This window comes from Heliconius melpomene, chromosome 11 (genome assembly GCF_056956725.1).
Source record: "Heliconius melpomene rosina isolate 202511_hmr_F chromosome 11, ASM5695672v1, whole genome shotgun sequence".
NCBI lineage: Eukaryota > Metazoa > Arthropoda > Insecta > Lepidoptera > Nymphalidae > Heliconius > Heliconius melpomene.
Window position 1 is genome coordinate 7,602,534 of NC_140399.1, and position 12,726 is coordinate 7,615,259.

At 36.0% G+C, this 12,726-nt stretch overlaps 1 protein-coding gene across 1 annotated transcript in view; it reads right to left on the minus strand.

Moving 5' to 3' along the window:
* Positions 1-11,277, minus strand: part of LOC146534677 (nose resistant to fluoxetine protein 6-like) — a 57,790-nt gene extending 46,513 nt beyond the window's left edge. Inside the window, exon 1 of the mRNA XM_085192773.1 lies at positions 11,086-11,277. The gene's annotated coding sequence lies outside the window, so the exon portion shown is untranslated. The remainder of the gene's footprint in view (positions 1-11,085) is intronic.
* Between the last annotated feature and the right edge of the window lie 1,449 nt (positions 11,278-12,726).

A 12,726-nucleotide genomic window follows, 5' to 3' on the forward strand; every position in this document is an offset into this window, starting at 1 on the left:
ACTACATGGGTCCCGACTCAGTCGGTTGTAGTCACATTCCGTGGTCAAATGTTGCCTGAAAGGGTCTTTTCATATCATTCATCCCTCCCAGTTGAACCCTATAGATACCCTACTATCCAATGTTTAAATTGTTGTCGATTTGGTCATGTAAAATCACAGTGCAGATCAAAGCCAAGGTGTTACAAGTGTTCAGAGTCCCACAATGATGAAGCATGTGACAGAAGCAGGGAAAATTCTTATTGTTTATACTGTGAGAGCAAACATTTTGCCTCAGACAAGGACTGTCCTGAGTTTGCAAGGCAACAGTCCATCAAAATTACAATGTCTCAGGAGTGTATATCATATATAGAGGCTTCCGTTCGTTTCCCTCCTGTCCGCAGATCCTATGCCGATATGGCTAAGGAAATATCCTCCCCACCCACACTTTCTAACACCTTATCACCAAACTCATCTGCCCCTGTTACTCCATATAAATCCTACCGAAAGACAGTTTTCCAGTCTCCCCGTCCCCGCGCTCCTTTAGCAAAGGGATATAATAGACAAGCTCATCAAGCCTTAATTGCCAATTGTCCTTCTTCCCTTCCTAATGGTTCTGCTTTAAACCAAGGTGTTGACAGTCCAATGGAATCTAGAAAAGATCTATTGGTTGCACTAACTGAAACCCTTGTGAGTATCTTCCAAACCGCTGATGAACTTCCTATACCGTCCAACGTTGCCCAGAATTTACTAACAATTTATAAAATACTTAACAATGGAGCCACTGAGCTTCCTACAGTGGAATAGTCAAAGTATTCGTGCCAAAAAGCACGAATTACTTAACATTATTTCTCTGTATAATCCTGTCATTATTGCCCTCTCGGAAACATGGTTGTTGCCTGACTCCCGTTTTAGGGTACCAGGTTTCGCCTGTTTAAGGGAGGACAGAAGTGACGGGTATGGAGGTTGTGCTATCCTTATCCAGCACTCCTCTCCTTATACCCTTATCCCTATCCCTCTTCACAGCCAACAGATTAATGCTGTTGCTGTGAGGGCTTTCAATATCTCCTTCCTCTCGATTTATATCCCTCACCCCTCTCCCTCTCTTTTCCTTGAGCTAAAGTCTATTATCTCTTCTCTTCCTAGTCCTGTGTTGGTCCTGGGTGATTTTAACACTCATCACTCATTGTGCGGGTGTTATTACTGTGATGGATTTTCTCCTTCGTTGGTAGACATGATTGATGATGTATCTCTTTGCATTCTCAATGATGGCTCTCCGACTCGTAGGGTTAATCCAAATCAGAATCCTAAGACCGCTGTTGACCTTTCCTTATCTTCTCCTTCTCTTGCTTCCCAGCTATCATGGTCTGTTCTTCCTTCTACCCATGGTAGTGACCACTTCCCTATACTCCTCTCTATACATAATAGACATTCCCCTGCTCCCCCTCTAAATTCTTCCTCTAAATATAATTTAAAACAAGTTAACTGGAATGAGTATGCCGACTCTGTGGATTGCATGCTGGGCAATCTTCCTGAATTCGGTAATTTTGAGAATATCATTCTTTGCTATGATCGTTTTGTCTCTGCCATCTTGTCTGCAGCTGACTTGCATATCCCTAAAAAACACTCCATTCAGAATTGGATGCATTTCAATCCCTGGTGGGATCAGGAATGCTCTGATTCTGTCGATCGGCGAACATTTGCCGAAGAATCATATGCTGCCTGTATGATTATGGAGAATTACATTGAGTACAAGCGCAAAGATGCGAAATTTAGAAACTTAACTGGGAAAAAGAAAAAACTTGGATGGACTAATTTTTGTGAATCCCTTAGTCCTCGTTCTCCTTCCTCACTTGTATGGACGAATGTTAGGAGATTTCGTCGTTCTCTTAACAATAGTTCCAGTCCTACTTCCAATAATCCCTCTCTATGGCTTAATGATTTTGCTAACAAACTGGCTCCTCCCTTTGTACCATCTTATGATTTATTTGTATCCCCACTGATTGAATCTTCGGATGAAATGGATGCAAATTTTTCGTTCGAAGAACTCAAAAATGTCTTAACGGATTTAAGAGATACAAGTCCAGGTGAGGACTGTATCTCTTACTCTTTTATTGCTAGACTAAATGAGAAGTCTAAGAGGCACTTTTTAAATTTAATCAATAACATATTTCAATCAGGTAACATCCCCGAATCTTGGAAGTTCCAAAATGTTATTCCCATCCTAAAACCTGGAAAATGTCCTTCTGATCCTAATTCATACAGACCCATTGCTCTAGCTTCTGCTTTATCAAAAATTATGGAACGGCTTATAAAAAATCGTTTGGAGTGGATAGTGGAGAGCAGAAATATCTTAGCACCCTCTCAGTTTGGCTTCAGAAAGGGGTTAAGTACCACAGATAGTCTCAGTGTTTTTGCTACAGACATTCGACGAGCGTATGCCAAAGGAGAGTATTTGGTTGGTGTTTTTCTAGATGTTGCATTTGCATATGATAATGTTCTTCTTCCGGTACTCAGGCAAAAATTGCACCAGCTGAGTATTCCGCCGAGGATGGCTCATTTCGTATGTAATCTGCTGACCGGTAGATCAATATCTGTGAAACATCCACTTCTTACTATACCTCCCAGACTTGTCTGGAAAGGTTTGCCTCAAGGTTCTGCTCTAAGTCCTCTGTTGTATAATTTATACACTCATGACCTTGAATTGTCTGTCAATAGTTTTTGTAACATTCTTCAATACGCTGATGACATCGTCCTTTACTACAGCTCAAAATCTGTGGAGGACATAACTTATCGTCTGAATACTGCTTTACACTATTTAAACCAATGGCTCTCTGATCATGGCTTGGCACTATCAGTAGCAAAGTGCCGGGCGGTAGTATTTTCCAAAAAGAGAGTAACTCCTGATTTTCAAATTTATTGCGGTAATAATACTATCCAATTAGCAGAAAATGTTAAATTCTTAGGCATGATTCTCGATAAAAGACTGAACGGAATTGCCCATGCTGAACATGTCAGTAAAAAATGTGAAAAAGGCATCAACGCTTTAAGAGCTGTGTCTGGTGTGTGGTGGGGTGCACACCCTTATACTCTCAAACTACTGTACAATGCCATTATCCGTAGTCACATTGACTACGGATTATTTGTTTTAGACCCCTTTAACAAAGTTGCTACTGAAAAACTCAATAGAATCCAATACAAATGCCTACGAATTATTATAGGTGCAATGAAGTCTTCTCCCACCAACGCACTGCAGGTTGAGTGTGTTGATCCTCCTTATCCTATCCGTCGCCAATTCCTGTCTGATCGGTTTGTTGGTAAAATGTTACAGCTGTCATCCCACCCTCTATGGTCCAAGCTATCTGATTTAGCGGACCTCATTCCTCCGGGCAGGCCCCTACCCTACTTGCTCAATAGTTTCCTGAAATTTACCTCTCTTCCTCATCCCTTGTCCTCTTCTCCATCTAATCCTTTATTCTGTACACCTTATAAAGCTTCAGTACACCATCCTTCTGTTATCACTAATCTTGGTCTAACCAAGGGAGCTGCTGACACCAACACAAAATTTCAATCCATAGTAAATGAAAATTTTTCAAACCACATCCTCATCTTTACAGATGCATCAAAGCTTTCAAAAGAAAGCTGTGTTGGTGCAGCTTGCTGGATACCAAAATTCAAAATTATATTACAATTTAAATGTCCCCCCGAATCATCTGTGTTTACTGGAGAGGCTGTTGCTTTGTTAGAAGCAATCCGGTTCACAGACTCCCATGACTTTAAACAGACTGTTATTTGTACTGACTCTTTAAGTTGCATATTGGCTATAAAGGGAAATCCATTTCATAGTAAACTAAGGTCTTCAATTATTTTAAGGATTCGTGAAGAACTGTACTCATGTTATTTAAAGGGTTTGGATGTTACTTTGGCATGGATTCCAGGTCATTCTGGAATAAGTGGGAATGAATCTGCAGACTCGTGCGCAAAATTGGCCGTCCAGTGTGGTAATTCAGATCACTCTTCTATTTCGGCCCAGGATCTGTTGTCTCTTGCATTAACTCATTTGGATGTGTCATGGTCTGAATTCTGGGAATTGTCAAAATCTCAGAAAGGTAAATTCTATGGTGCTATTCAACCTAATATCCCCAGGCGACCTTGGTTTTTCTCCCAAAGATTTACTGAACGGAGGATTATATCAACTATTTGTCGCTTGCGCCTAGGACATGCATGTACGCCTGTGCACCTAGCTAAGATCAGGGTCAGGGACCACTCACTGTGTGAATGTGGCCTAGACGACGGTTCCCCTCCTCACATCCTTTTCACTTGCCCGAAGCTAATCCGTCCCTTATATGACGTCCTTCCTCATAAAGTTCCCCGTCCTCTTAATGTTCAATGTTTGTTAATGTTTGTGTTTAGTCCTCTTTGTAAATTTTTATGTAAATATATTAGATATAACAAAATTAAATTATAAGCTAACCTTTGTATTATATTTCTTATTACTAATCTCTGTGTTTTGTATATAATGTATTATAATAATTTTAACTTTATTTGTAGGTGAAGGCAATTTTTAACTGGATCTTTTTTTTTTCTACATGCATTTTCCTATCGTGTAACATTGTCTATTTTTTACCGTACAACCTCCTTCGTGTCTTCTCCATACAATGTGACATTGGCGAAGTGATATGTGCTCAACTGGCACGCTCGGAACGCCAGATTTAAAGAACCATACCATACCACCAGAATGAAATTGATCGAAGTTATCGTTATTTAATAAAAATTTTTAGATAGACTATTAATATAATTGAATTTTTCTTTGCTGTATCTATTTTAAATACCTACCTACCTAAACCTAAACTTCCCTCTGTAAAAAGCCATAGAGGTAACGTTTAATATTATTAAGCAAAGGCATTCATTTTTCTATTCCTTTGTCCAATTTCCCCCATTTTGCATAGAAGGCTTTGCTTATCTTTACTAGCAGAATCTAATGTATGTAGGCCAACAGCAAAATATATTGTACAAAATATGGATGTAACAGTACCTCTCGAAAATTCTCATGAGGAATTATTCAGTGTTTAAATGAAGCTTGACGCTGTAACCCGCATGTAACAGGATAGTCTACCTGTTAAGACCTTTAAACATATTCTGAAGGAATTGCGTGTTGAGTGGCGGAACATAACGCCTTGCTTTGCCTCTACTTCAAAGCGAAGATATAAAAATAATAAATTGGTATTTTTAAATGAAAAATTCTGGTAAATTGGGATTTACAACGTAATTTTCTACAGTGCGGTTAGCTAAAATCGTCATGTGGGAGACATTGAATATGTAATGCGACCGAGATGAATGGCATACGGTCGTAGTGGCCACAACTGTCGCAGCCGGTATTTGGATGTGCATACGTCGCTGGTCATCACGTATGCTGTTTCAGGCATTTCAGGCTCGCGTCTACGTACTCGTAGAATTCTCTTGTTCCGGGACAATGTACGGTAAAGGACTTTAAATCTATGTTACATATTTATCTTGTTACGCTACCAAATTTTTATACGTTTTCTAAATAAGTGTTTTTCTTTTCCAAGTGTGGAATAACTTTTTAAGTGTATTAAAAATATTTAATACTTAGCATTCTCTCTTGCCAAATATTTCAGAGAATTTACAGAGATGCTAAATATTTGTTTAAATTTATATTTTCATTTCATCGCTCTGGTGTCGCGGCGTTGAGTTCCGCCACTTAACACGCAATGCCTCCAGAATTCGGCGTAAAATGGAGAACGGAATACCTTAACACTAGGTTCCCTCTGCGTATCCTGCTGTGTGCGGGATACAGCGTAAACCTGATCCATTATTTGATTAAAAAACTTTAGATTTTATACTGATACTATATGTATAAGCAGAAAACAATAATTATATTAACAAATAATGATAATATATTGGTTTTCATCTTATCAATACAAATATATTTCTCATTGTGGTTCGTGCACTTATGAAAATTACGAAATTATTATAAACAATAAATAATCAATAATCAGCTTCACGCGTTACCCCGCACACAGCAGGGTAGGCAGAGGGAACACAGTGTCGACGCACTCCGTTCCCCACTTTCCGCCGAATTCCAGAGGCATTGCGTGTTGAGTGGCGGAATTCAACGCCGAGATATTTGCCTTGATACCAGAGCGAAGAAACGGACATATAAATTTAAGTTAATATTTCGTTTCATCGAATGGGGATCGAACCTAAAACCATCGTGTTACAGTCACACCCTTGTATCCCTGCGCCACGACGCGACGGCCTCAAACTCTTCATTTTTATTCTTTATTTTTTTTTATCGAAATAAATTAAAAACTATGAAATAGAAACGCGTTTTAAATACAAATAATAAAGTTTAAAATACAAATAATCAAATCTGAAATTGGCAACTTCAAATAGATAATTTGAATTGTTATATTTGTCATTGACTTCAGTAAGATCAATATCAACTGAAACGATCTCTTTATAATAAATGAATGTTTCATGAATTGGGACGAAAAAAGAACGTTTTAGTAGGTTTAATATACGTACTTACATATTTACTGCTCAGGTTTTATAAGATAATTTAAATAATTGTTTAAATAATTTAGATACTGCTAATGAATTCTTCTAAATTAAATTATAATAGAATAGAATAAAATAGAATATACTTTATTGCACACATAAAAGAAATATATAAAAAGAACAACACAAAAAAAATTGAAAGAAAAACACGTATGCAAAGGCAATAAGATTGCTTTAAGCAATCTCTACCAGACAACCTTTGAAACATTACGGATAAATGTAATGAGGAGAAAATAGATTTTTTTTTCCAGCTTCACGCTTGTCACCCATGTAGCAAATAAGGCAGAGAGAGCCTAGTGTAAGAACATTCCGTTCTAATTTCCCCCGAATTCTGAAGGCATTGCGTGGTGAGTAGCGGAATCTAACGTCGCGCTTTGCCTCAACACTAGAGCGGGAATTGAACCTGTAACTGTCAGTTACAGTCACACACTTGTAGCCTCAAATATAGTAAAATAGAAATGTAAGAATTAATTAATGTTCAATCTTAAATTCCATTCAGTTTTGAGATTACAGAACTTTCTCGAAATGTAATAAAATTTAAAATCAAGCTGTTTTAATATTAAAGAGTTACAACCTGCTCCAGGCTTTAAATGTATGCATCCTTTTTGTTCAGGATTGTAATACTCGTAGAACTTTCCATTTATTTTTAAAGGGTCCTTTCAACCCGTCCCTACATCCAAAAGTATTATTGGATAAGGGTAATAAAAGAAAATAAACTACTTATTCTAAATTCTATGAAACACTAAGACTTTATGAAAATATGAACTAACAATGGGGCCAGTCGTGGCGCAGGGGCAAGAAGTGTGACTGTAAAAGCAAGTGGTTGTGAGTTCGATGCCCACTCGAGGAAATGAAATATTTAAATTTATATTTCCGTTTCTTCGCCCTGGTGTTGAGGCAAACCGCGGTTTTAAATTCCGCTACTCTAAAATTCGGAGGAAAGGGGAGAACGGAGTGTCTTAACACTAATTTCCCTCTGCCTATCCCGCTGTGTGCGGGATAAAGCGTGAAGCTGATTTATTTTATTTTATTTATACATATATAATTATAAACATCATGATTTTAATAAATAAGCTATTAGGGTAATGAAAATTTCAAATTATATTACAATAAAAAAAATTGTCAGTGTTCCCTGGGGAAATAAGAGGAGTTATGTTAAATGAAGCGAGGAACAAGGCGTCCCGGCGCGACGGCTTCCGACAGCTTATGTATTTTTATTGTAAACTTAACTATGTTGTTATAATATAGATCATAGAAAATTATGTAACGTATGTTTTTTTAGCTTTACACTGGGAACTTAGGAACCTAGTGTTACAATATTCCTTTCTTATTAAGATACTTCCATGCTCGCTTGCCGCATTCTTGAAGCATTGCGTAGAGTGGCAGAACTTAACGCCGCGCCTAATGTAACGTTTTAATATTATACAATCTTATACTATTGAATATATGGAATAATTATTCAGCCATTTACATTTTATACTAAACTAGCGGCCCGCTCGCGGTTTTACCCGCGTGACCTATGTTATTATTAATTTCTGTCTCCATGGCTACGTCCTAGTGACGTCGATGCAAAATTTGAGACTCCTAGCATTTGTAGTAACGAAGTTTCATACAAACTTTCAACCCCAAAAACAACCCCTTAGAAGTCGAATATTGCAAATTCCCGTCTTAGCGAGCACCTACGTCCTATAAATAACTCCTAGATTCCTAGCACATGTAGTTTCTGAGATTTCGTGATGAGTGAGTGACTTTTCGATTTTTTATATAACTATTTTTTTATAACTTGAGTACAGACGCTGTTAAATAAATATAATAATAATTATTATTAAAGTTAAATATAATTCTATTAACAAATGTACCTACGTAGAGACATATGTATGTGTATTCTTTCCGTATGATATTTGTAACCGAAAATAAATGGATATTAGGCGAGCGTGTAATATGTGAGAAAAGTCGAAAAGGATAGAAAAGTGCTGAAAGAGCGAAGCGAAGCGAATTTGCTATCCATCGTCGAGTGGCACAATGTCGTAATTCATTGGGGGTGTGAGTGCACGAGAGCTATCGATAGCTAATGATGTTCATCTTTCACTGAAAAACCATTTCCTGAGGAACGTTTGACTTCTTATTGCTTTTGGCTATACTATATTTAATAGATGTGTGTAGTTGTTAAGAAACATATTTAACACCGTTGACGAAATCGTTTGGGATGTTTGTTCGATTTCCGCTCGAAAGGCTGTTGAAATTAACCTTAGTAGAGTGTTCATATTAGTTTTTTTTCAGGTTCATGGCATTTCAGGCATGTAACGGGGTAAATAGAAGGAGCCTAGTGTTAAGACACTCCGATTTCCACTTTCCGTCGAATTCTAGAGGCATTGGTGTGTTAAATAGCGGAACTTAACGCAGCGCTTTGCCTTTGTTTCGACATCAGAGCGAAGATATTATAGGAATAGAATCCACAACCAGTTGCGTTTACATTCAATCGCTTGTATTTCTGTGAAATAATTTAGTGTACATCATCTAATTATGCTAGATATATTTATTGAGAAAAAGTAACAATTTCATAAAGGACTTTAGAAAGAATAACCGATTAATAATATATTCCTGCTTATCTCACACGAGATGCACATCTCTATCTCTTTATCTCTATTAGTTTTAACACTACACTCAACAACTTCCACACCAATGTAAACTTATCTTAGAAATGATGCAAGAACCATGACATACCTCGTGGTAGCAAAGCTAATAAACGGTGAAAGTTCAACGTTACGACCGCCATTACTTCGTTTAGAAAAACATTTTCGCAAGATATTATCGTTTATTTGAATGTCATTCTTATATCGTCACTCTCTCCATAAAATCGACTGAATATAACGGGGCTTCCTGTTACAAGTACTTTTATCTACGAGTAACTTATTAGGCTCTACTTCTCTCTCATTCTCTTCTCTCGTTGTCTCATTAAATTTTATGTAGCTAAATAGTATGTGAAATTAAAATAAATATATATATATATATATATATATATATATATATATATATATATATAGAATTGGTTATATATATATAACCAATGCTATCGACATAGCCCAAAGGATTAGCAGGCTGAAGTGGCAATGGGGTCAAATGGTCACATTTGCCGCAGAACCGATGACCGTTGGGGGAAGCGCGTTCTAGAGTGGAGACAACGCCTCGACAAGCGTAATGTAGGACGTCCTCCAGCTAGATGGGGTGACGATATTCGCAAAGTGGCGGGCAGCGGCTGGATGCGAAGAGCTGAAGATCGAGCTCAGTGGCGTGTTATTAGAGAGGCCTATGTCCAGCAGTGGACGAGGACAGGCTAATGATGATGATAATGATATACATATATATGTATATCCTATAGGCCTCAACTATATGGATGAGGCCTACTAAACGCGACTGATTGTGCAATTCCATGCCTCCGAAATTCGGTGGAAAATGGAAAACGGAGTGTTTTAACACTAGGTTCCTAGGTTGCTGTGTGCGGGCATAGCATATATATATTTAAAACACGGAGAGTGTAAAAATTTCGATATCTCTCTACGGTATGAGTAACAATTTACAAACAAGCTGAAATGGTGCGGCAATTTAATAAGACCAGTTCTTTTGCCTTTGCGTAATTTACGCGTTGCAATTTCACCTCGATACCGGCGCTGATTAATACACTTATTATAATTCTACCTACTTTTTAACTTGTACTTAGTTCGAGAAATACCGACGAAATTCTTAATTAGTATATATTTATGTATTTATATAAATTTTTCTTATGCAATGTGACCGCGTTTGTTGTTCACAAACCCCCAAATGTTACTTAATTGGAACGGTAATATTTTATGAGGAAACTCTACCTAAAGTTTTTGCTTTCGACAGTCAAAAATATCGTAAAATATTTCTTTCTTTATCGGAATTAATTCGTAAAATAAATAATATTTCATAAATTTCAGGCCATTATTTAATCAGTTGCAACCGTAATCCATTATAATTTATATCAGTGGATAATTCATAAATTAATAATTAATTTAAAAATGTTATATCACGTTGTGTAAGTATTAGTTACTAATTAAATTACGTGAGCGAAAACTATGATTACGAAATGCTAATACATAACTAAGACAAATTCATTTTCTTAGGATATTAAATACACAGCCTTAACCTGGTTACGTTAAAATGACCTTAACAAATGAAAATTTATCAATTAGAAAATTAGAATTATGTAATTGACAAAAAAATTTCGAAAAAAATCTAAATTTAAAGTATTATTTCTAAATATTAATATTAATTATTATTAAGTAACATTAAATCTTTATACTTATATCATTAAATATTAAATCCAAAGTTTAACTTTTTTATAAATTTATTAAAACAAAAATGTATAAACCCATACCATACTAGTGAATTCGCCACAGATTACATAATAAATATTATCCAATAAAAAATATAAAAACAAATATCCACAGATAATTTAAAAAAAAAAATTCAATAAATACACAAAATTAAAAAAAACATACTCACAATTCGAACACAGCATAAACAGTCCGTTTAAGTATATCTTTATAATATTTAAAGAATACGTCACGAAAACAGCACTTCCTTCTAAACTAAGCAAGTATTTAAATGTTTTCCGATAAAAATCAACGAATCGGAAGAGCGATCTGGCACTGAGTGGTGCGCGGGCGCCGGTCGTGGGGCCACTGAGCCACAAACCCACCACCACCACCAACCGGTATGAAAGTCTGCAAGCTTACAAATTAAATTTCGTTAACAGCATCCTAGCACTGGCCTATTGGCTATTATGACAGATTTGCCAAATCTTGATGTTTCTAGTGTATTTTTGTCCTCGTGTAAATAGAAAGTGTTACGGAAATACTCGTATAGGAATCAATAATCTCATAATCGATCTCTAGCGAAATCTATAGTCTTTATTATGTTAAATTACGACGTTTTTAATTAACTAGAAACTGATTTCTTCATAAAATTATATAATTATATCGATTTTGCTGGTCTGTTTGGTTATTTCTAATATTAGATTAGACATATTTAATATATTTCTATATAAAAATCTATTTGTAGATAATCAGTTATTTAAATATCAGATTTTTCTAAATATTAACGTCGGCATAGATATACTAGCTATAAATATTCGTATATAAATAATAAATATATTTGGGATATGAAACAAGAAACCATTATCTTTGAAGGCAAAACCATGTCGTCTAAAGTACATTGTTAACTAAAGTAGGTTACTCTAAAAAAGAAAATAGAAGGGTTTCAACAAAACAAACCTCGTTATTACAATACAAGAACAAAACGTTGTTTAACAAACACAAACAAACTACTGGCAACATGCGATTGATTTTTCTCTTCATATTTCTTTTCTGTTACCAAACAAAAGCCTAATTAAAGCTACTTTCAGAACAAAAAGGCATAATTATTCTAGCTTTGAAGAATAACACCACTTCAGTAGTAGACACATTCATAGTTCTCGCCGGCCCGGACGTTATTTTTTAAAAACCTCTCTTTTCGATTTATATTCGCTCTCCATGTCGACAGAATAGAAGCTGAAATTTATTTTTATTTATTTACGTGTTAACAACTTCCTCTGTTTTATAATTTTAGAGTGGTTTGTTAAAACAATATAATATAGTCATTTTCTTTTTGATTTTAATTTGAAGTGAAGAATTGAAGTGAAATTAGAAAATCGGTTAAGTGCGAGTCGGACTCGCCCACCGAGAGTCTCGTATCAATTTCGGGATTATAATTTATAGTTAAGCCAAGAGGTACAACTTATAAACGTGGACAAACTTAAGTATGCAAATTAATTAATGAACTCCACTACTGCGGTTCCGCCTCTCAACATACCTCGAAAATTTGCTGGAATGTGAGGAACGAATATTGCTGTATAGTGTAGTGTCTTAACACTACACTATACAGCGTAATACAATGTGTAGCTGAATAAAAAAAGAAAATGAATTAACTGATAAGATTTTTTTTATTTACCAAAGAATGACGCCGATATGACAAAAAACATAAAGAAATAAGTTCCATTTCGACAGAGCTATGAGATATAACTTTTAAGCTATTATTATTTACCCGTAGGACGTCCTCCAGCTCGATGGGTCGACGATATCCGCAAAGTTGCTGGCAACGGCGGGA